Source organism: Myodes glareolus, chromosome 23 (assembly GCF_982192425.1).
Source record: "Myodes glareolus chromosome 23, mMyoGla1.1, whole genome shotgun sequence".
NCBI classification, from domain to species: domain Eukaryota; kingdom Metazoa; phylum Chordata; class Mammalia; order Rodentia; family Cricetidae; genus Myodes; species Myodes glareolus.
Window position 1 is genome coordinate 28,837,139 of NC_142048.1, and position 8,215 is coordinate 28,845,353.

The following is an 8,215-nucleotide window of genomic DNA, read 5'->3' on the forward strand; positions in this document are numbered from 1 at the left end:
CAATTCAGCTTCAGGGTGAAGAATCAAGTCTCGCTCTTGGGAGGTCATCTTGGTTTTCATCCTCTTTTCTTTCTGACGTAAATAATAACTCTTCTCTATCATTAGTGCAGAAGTAGGCTAGCTATTTCAGTCCAATAGTATTTGATAACATGTATAGTTTCTTTCTTAAAATTCTACCATATGTTTTAGAAACATTTTAAAGTACTGCTAACTTGGCCAAATACAACAATCTCGTTATAATCTCCAGACTGACCCATCATTTCGCCCCTTTTCTAACTAAGGTGGGTGCACTCTTCTTGCTTTTTTTATGGGTAGCTAGCTGTATTACAAATTTCTGAATCAATTCTGGTCTCCTGCAATTATTAACAACAGACTAGTGAGTTGCACCGCCTCCACCAATCACCTGCCCAGGAACTTTGAACTTTCAGGGTCAAAGTTCGCCCCTAAGACTCAGGCTGTGTTCCAGGGTCTGCCTGTAGTCACGTCCACAGTGCAGGTCAGGTTGCAGGTCTGAAGTTTGAGGCTTTATCAGGCAACACCCAAGCTCCAGGCTGATCTCTGGATGTCTAGGCTCCGATAAACCTAGAGTCCAGGCCTGTCCCTCATGCTTGGCAGTAGGCCAGTTCCTCAGGATGCCAGTCCCAGGGGACCGAAGACCCAGAATGGCACTCATGGTATCAGGAGTCACGTATGTCCCCATGGAGTCAGTGCTAGGGCTATTTCAGAGCTCCGCTGTACCATGGGGCAAGGTTCCATGCCTCCCCATGGACCAAGTGAAAGAAATGGGTAGATGCTGGTCAACAGGTACAAAATTTCAGGCAAGACCAATGTTTGGGGGCCTATCATACTTACAACAACGTTATTATCAACAATATATTACGTCTGCACTTAAAAATCAGTAAGAGTTGATTATATGCTCTCACCCGCAAAATAGTGAGTATATAATGTAGACAGGCTAATGAGTTTGCTTTGAACACTGTATACTCTTGAGGCTGTATACATAAAATACAACATCTGTGTAAAAGAAAAAAAGTAGTACTTGCTATAAAACTAGTTTTAACCAGAGCAGCAACACAAGAATGCTTATTAGAGTTAGGGCCCATGTGGCTATTTCTCCAACAATCAGTTTTAGCTCATGTAAGATGGGCATCTTTGCTTAGCTTACATTAATATAATTATGACTTACATTATCCTGGTCACACACAACTGTGGGCCAAAGGACCATCTGTTTTCAGTCCTATTTGTTTGTTAAGAACCATTAATTGCTCTCCCATGTAGTTACGCATTATTTCTCTCTCACTCAACAGACAGTAGTATCCAGGGCTCTGGGGAAAGACAGTCAACAAACTGCAGCCCCAGACCCTAAGAGCAAGCTTTTAAAGGTACAAAAGATAGAGTGAGTAGATGAGGTAATGCCTGGTAGCCAGGGCTATGCAGGGAAGTGAACGGCAGGAAATGAATGAGGGCTGGGAACGGTATGGAGGGAGCATTTGTGCAGAGGCCTGTTTGATGTGAAGATGTGGATTTTTTTGGGACAATACTGAACCTAAAAGTAAGGGGAAATGAGCATGGAGGGTCAGGAGGTGACTCCTCTTCCCTTTCAGTCACTGGAGATATTCCCCTGTGTGAGTGTGTGTGTGTGTGTGTGTGCATGCATGCACGTGTCTCTGCGTGTATGTGTGGTGAAGGGAGAGGTCTGAGACTCCATTTTTTTTCTCAGCTAGTCGACAGAGATGGCTCCCAAGTCCTTGTCTCATGCTCCTCCACATCCAAGGCAGCACCCAAGAAGTCTCCCTGCTGCTCCTCCCTCTTACACTTTGAATCTCCCTGAATTCTCTATATTAGAGCAGCAGAAGTGGGTGCCATGGCTCAACAGGGAAAACTCCTTGCTGCCATGCCCAATGACACAAGCTTCGTTGATCTCCAGAGTTTATATAGTGGAAAAAAGAACCAACTGCTGTAACTTGTCTTTTGACATCAACTAATGTATCATGGCTCATGCATCACATACACACACACACACACACACACACACACACACACACACACAGACACATACACATGTAATCAAGAAGGGAGCAGGAACCCTGGTTTTAGAGGGCTCTGGTGATGAGATCTGGTCCACTCAGTCTCTACCTTGATGAGCTCAGTGTCAGCTAAATCGTCACCTTATTATACCTGCAAGTGGTGTGGGAAGTCCTTCTGTGTATGTGTTGCTTTTATTGGTTAATAAAGAAGCTGCTTTCCGCCAATGGCTTAACAGAATATAGCCAGGCTGGAAGAGCTGTATAGAAAGAGGGTAGGCAGTCAAAGAAACGTCATGTAGCTGCCAGAGGGGAAAGATGCGAGCTGCCAGATGGAATCTTGGCAGTAGGCTGGAGCCTCGTGGTAAAATATAAAATAATGGAAATGGGTTAATTCTAGATGTAAAAGCTAGCTAGCATTATGCTTAAGTGATTGGCCAAGCAGTTAATACAGTTTCTGTGTGGTTATTTCGGGGCTGAGCAGCCGGAACAAACAAACAAGCGGCCTCCTATACACGCAAAACCACATTTCTCATCACCCAGTCACTGAAGCACGGTCACTGCAGAGGTGCTGGCTCACAACGCCAGTGCACTCCGCAGGATCAGAGTGGGAACTTTCGGAGGCACTCAGAACTCTGTCTACCGCTGGCTCCCTCCATGTAGTTGACTTTGTTCTCCCAAATCTAAGGAGAAGTTTTAGTTTTTATTGTATTATGGGAATAGAACTTCTGTTTCATTGTCTGGAACTTTCAGACTAAGCACAGAAGTGTACTTAGGGAGGTTTAAGTGTGGTATATTACCTTGTAGGCAAGTAACCTCTGAGTGTGTCTGTTGGGCATTGAAGGCCCTTTTTCCCCCATCACTGTTGAGCCTGGTGGCAGATGACATCACAAATTCCAATTTTTTTTTTTTTTACACTTTACTGGACACAGTGTTTTGCTTTGCTGGTGGCTGACATAGCAGTTAATGCCCTGTCTCCAGAAAGAACTATAGCAAGTCGCTTAAATATGCTGCTGCTGTATGGCGGTCCCGAGAGATTTATTGGCGGCACGGTTCATTGTTTCTAATAAATACAGCTCTGCATCTCAGCAACACATGCAAAGTATTCATGAGTCAACTCTCTACAAATCTAGTGTACGAGTTAAAATGACGTACTGTAATTTTGCAGAATAGAAATCAGAGGAGATTTAGCAGTGAGTGCTTATGGCCTTTAAATATCTTTTAAAAAGCAAAAATAAGGAATAAGTTATTAGTTAGTAAATCTGGCACCTTGAAGTTAGAAGCTTCAAGGAAGTGTACGCATTTTATTTTATCTGGAAATACTTTTCTAAAAGTTAAAATAAAATAGAGTCCCCTGAGGGGGCCTAGGCAACTTGTTAATCCGTGAGTGTTTCCCTAATGGAGGAAAAGTTACAGGAAAATCTAAACTCCACTCCATAAGTGCCTTGTAGCAGCTTTGCTGTACGGGACCAGATACTAAAATCTTCATTTGTTTGTTTTTGGTTTTGTTGTTGTTATTGGAGGATGTAAGTGGGCATAGACCATGTATCAGTGAATGGACATGGCTGTGCTCCATTGAAACTTTATTTAGAAGAGCAAACACTGGGTCAGAGTTGTCCTGTAAACTTTGGCTTATCAACCCAGAATTGGGTAGATCTGAATATAAATTTTCAGTGTTATGTAAAGGTACAAAGGTAGCCAGGTGCTGGTGACATACGCCTTTAATCCCAGCACTCAGGAAGCAGAGGTAGGCGGATCTCTGTGAGTTTGAGGCCAGCTTGGTCTACAGAGCAAATTCCAGGACAGCCTCCATAGCTACACAGAGAAACCCTGTCTCAAAAAACAAAACAAAACAAATCAAACAAAGGGTGGAAAAACAATAACATCATTTGTTTTGATTCACCTCTAGGGGGAGCTGTCCACTCCATTCCCGCATTCAGGAGCACCTCCACACAATTTGAATAGAAACACACACACACACACACACACACACACACACACCCCTACTACCCAAGCTACGTGTTCCCAAATAAATGAATGATGTGCACATTTTCAAAACTGGAAACCTATACCTGAGTTGTGTGTCTCTAACATAAATCACATTTTTCTCTTCAAGATAAGCATTTCCCATCCCTTCCTTGCATGCCTAATTTACATATATACAGGTTCTTGATGTGCGTCTAACATAGTAATGTCTTGGTGCACACTGAAATCATTACCACAGTCAAGCTACTGAACACGGTCCCCATCCCAGGTGACTGTTGTGTATGTTGAGAATGCATGAGCGCCTGGGCACAGGCGGGTACACCTATAATAATCCAGCACTCTGAAGATCGAGAGGACAGAGCGGTAGCTCAGCCCTTGAAGAGGACCTGATCAATTCCCAGCAAGCACATCAGGTGGCTCGCAGGGCCTGTAGCTTCAGCTTCCGGGGATCTGTCACCCTCTGCTGGTCTCCATGAGCACTTGCATGCATTTGCACAGACAAAGACATAATTAGAAATGCAATAAATCTTTAAACTTCATTCTCTCTCATTAGTAAGTGAGTAAGTAAGTATATGTTTAACTACGGTTACAATTGCTGGGCGGGAGGTCTAGCAGTCCATTAGATAAAACTGAAACTTTGTATCCTTTGACAAACATCATTTGTTCCACCAGTTTTTAGACCCTGACACCACCTTGGTTCTTGTTTCTACTGCTTACGGTTTTCCTTCCTTCCTTCCTTCCTTTCTTCCTTCCTTCCTTCCTTCCTTCCTTCCTTCCTTCCTTCCTTCCTTCCTTCCTTCCTTCCTTCCTTCCTTCCTTCCTTCCTTCCTCCTTCCCTCCCCTTTTCCCTCCCTCCCTCCCTTCCTTCTTTCGTCCCTCCCCCATCTCTTTTCTTTCTTTCTTTTTCTTTTTTTGTGTGTGTTGGGGGGGTGTTCTTGAGACAGGGTTTCTCTGTAGCTTTGGAGCCTATATGAGAATTAGCTCTTTATAGATCAGGCTGGCCTTGAACTCAAAGACATTTGCCTGCCTCTGCCTCCTGAGTGCTGCGATTAAAGGTGTACACCAGCCAGACTGACTTGCCTTTTTTTCAAATACCACACATCAGCGCAGCTCTCCAACTGGTCGTATGATTTCATATCCCCACCAGTTTTGTGTCACAGTAATAGAACACCCGATACTGGGTAATGTATACAGAGTAGAGTTCATGATTCTGCTGGCTGGAGCGTGCGAACAGCACGGTGGAAGAGTCTGGAATGTTTGGTGAAGGTCTCCTGCCTGGGACTCGGGGCACATGATGACAAAAGGAGAAAGACCCTGGGCCAAACCGATGTTAATTCTTCTTTACCTGATGGCAGAATTCATCAATAAAGACACTATGTTCTGAGCTTTTTTTCGGAGGAAGTATTATTCCTATTCTTCTTATTATTGAATCAATCATCTTACAAATTACTGATCCCTTCAAATTTTTATAATTTTGCCTTGTAGTAATAGATTCCTGGAAATTTGTTAATTTATTCTAAGTTGAGATAATTTTTTACAGTAGTCTCATATTTTGTATTTGTGTCGTATTAATTATAGTGTTCCTTCTTTCATCTATGCTTTTGTTTTTATGTGACTCTTATTTCAGAGTTCACCAAGCTAGCAGTTTCTCTATTTTATCTGTTCAAAAAAAAGGAAAGAAAGAAAGAAAGAAAGAAAGAAAGAAAGAAAGAAAGAAAGAACAGTTCGGTACTTTTGATTTTCCCCCTTGTTTTTCTGATATTCATTTCACTTGCTTCTGTCCTGTTGATTCTGGGTTTAGCTTATGTACTTTTTCTTTCTTGTTCCTTTAAATATAAAGGTAGATTATTTTAGTCTTTTCTGTTTTTTTAATGAAAATTTTATTTCTGCAACTCCCTTCTATATTTTTGCTGCACTACATACATTTTGGGTGAGCTGTATTTCCACTTTCATTTGTCTCAAAATATTATTTTGTTCATTTTCAACTTTTTCCTTTGACACACTGCTTTTTCCAGAATCTACCAATTTTCATATATCTGTGACTTGTCCCCATTTCCTCCAGTAGCTGATTTCTGGTTCCCCGTTGCTGTGTTTAGAGAGACCCTTGATGTGGTTTCAGCCTTTCGTATTAGCTGAGACTTTGGTTTAATACGTGATCTGTCCTAGTGGACATGTGTGCTTCAACAGTTGTGCTTTCTGCTGCTGAGACAAGTGCTCTGAGCATGCGTGGAAATGTTTTCTATGTGTACCGGAGAGCAGCACTGACCAATGTTTTGTTTATTTATCCTGTGTCTGAATGACCTGTCCATGTTGACTATTTACTGCTGTCTACTTCTCCCTTCAATTCTGTTAATATTTTCTTTATGTATCTAGGTGACGTTATGTTTACTGCATCCATATTTACAGCAAATGGGTCCTTTTGATGAGCTGCCTGTTTCATTATTATGTACAAGAATCCCCTTTTCACAATGGTTGTTGTTTTCTAAGATCATCAATGGATGCCTGAAATGCAGATGATCCTGAACTCCATGTATACTGAACACTATGATGCCATGACCATTGATCTGGTACCTGAGAAAGCCACTGACTGAATGTGGGTGGTGCATACAGCACAGACGTGCTGTACGAGAGGATGACATGTAGAGAAGGGAGAGTTGGCATAGGATTTCACCCAACCAGCCATTCTATGGCTTTTGATGGGAAATGTATCTATCTGATTACACTTTATAATAGTGAAGGATCCAGTACTTTATTGTATTCATTGTTTTTCATGAATTCTTTTTCTTCATATTTTATGTGTTTCCATTTCTTTATGGTTATTGTAAAGTATGCATAAAACATCTTAACTGTTACAAGTTAGAAACCATCTACATTTTAAGCCTGTTGTACTGTCATGGAGTGCCATCCTGGCTTGCACTAAGAACTCCACTAATTGCCTTATGAACTTCCTTTGTATGTAAAAGCTGCATTTCTCTCACTGTTTCTGAAACTGTCTCTTCATTTTTGACTCCTGAGAGATCAAATATAATGTGTACTAATGAGACAGCTTTTGCAATTATCTATATATGTCTAGATAATTTTTGTCATATTTGAGAAATCTTTTTGGTTGGTGTTTCTTCAAAGGTTTCTATCCATTCTTCTGGGATTATTAGACTGGAAAATTGCATGATGGTGTTGTATATGGATTCTAGGTCTTCTTTAATACACAAAATTCTCTTTTCATTTGTGTGTTGTTTCCTGATCTTGTTTAGTTGTTGATTGTATTCACCTGCAGTTCTCTGAATCTCTTCTAGACAGTTTTAAATTCTTTTTAAAAGATTTTATTTTATTTTGGTTAGTCATTGATTGTATTCACTTGTAGTTCACTGAGCCTCATCTATACAGTTGTTTTGAATTCTTTTTGAAAGGTTTTATTTTTAATTATTGTGTATGTGTATCTCTGTGTAGGTGTCCATGCACATGACTGCAGATGCCTGCTGGGGCTAGAGATATCAGATCTGCTGGAGTGGGAGGTGCAAGGGGTTGCCAGCCTCATTCTGAGTGTGATAGCAACTTAACTCAGGTCCCCTTCAAGGGCAGTGCATTTTCTCAGTCATCAGACCATTTCTCCAGTCCCTATGTCAAGTTTGTAAACAGGCAATCAGCTGGCCCTCATTTATTTATGGTCACATATGGATTGTTTGCTTTTTTCTTTGGGTGATATTATTTTTTTCTGATTATTAATGACTTTTCTGGCTGTGAGCTGATGTGTGCACTTTCAAATGAAAAGCCATTTTAAATAATTTTAAGTTCATCATCCATCTATTATACAAATATGTGTGTGCAGATGTGCTCACACAGACGTGTGGGTGTGGAGGTCAAAGGACACCTTTTGGGTGTTAGCTCTCTCCCTCCTCTGTGTAGGTTCTGAGGATTGAACTCATGTCCTTGAACTTGATGGCAAATGCCTTTATCCACTGAGATACTTTTCAAGCCCCACAAATATTTTAGGTTTTTAAAGCTTGTTTCACCAGGCAAGTCTACTAGTCAGATAGCTAACCAATAAATTCTAGGTTGGCCAACTGTGGAGTTACAGCTATGTGCGTGAGGCTAAGATTGAATCTTGGGTCCACAGAAAATGACCTGGCATCAGGGTCTATTGGGACTGCATTGATAATTGAGTCCACAGGGTTCATACCTGGATCCTCAATTCAGTGGAGTCAGGG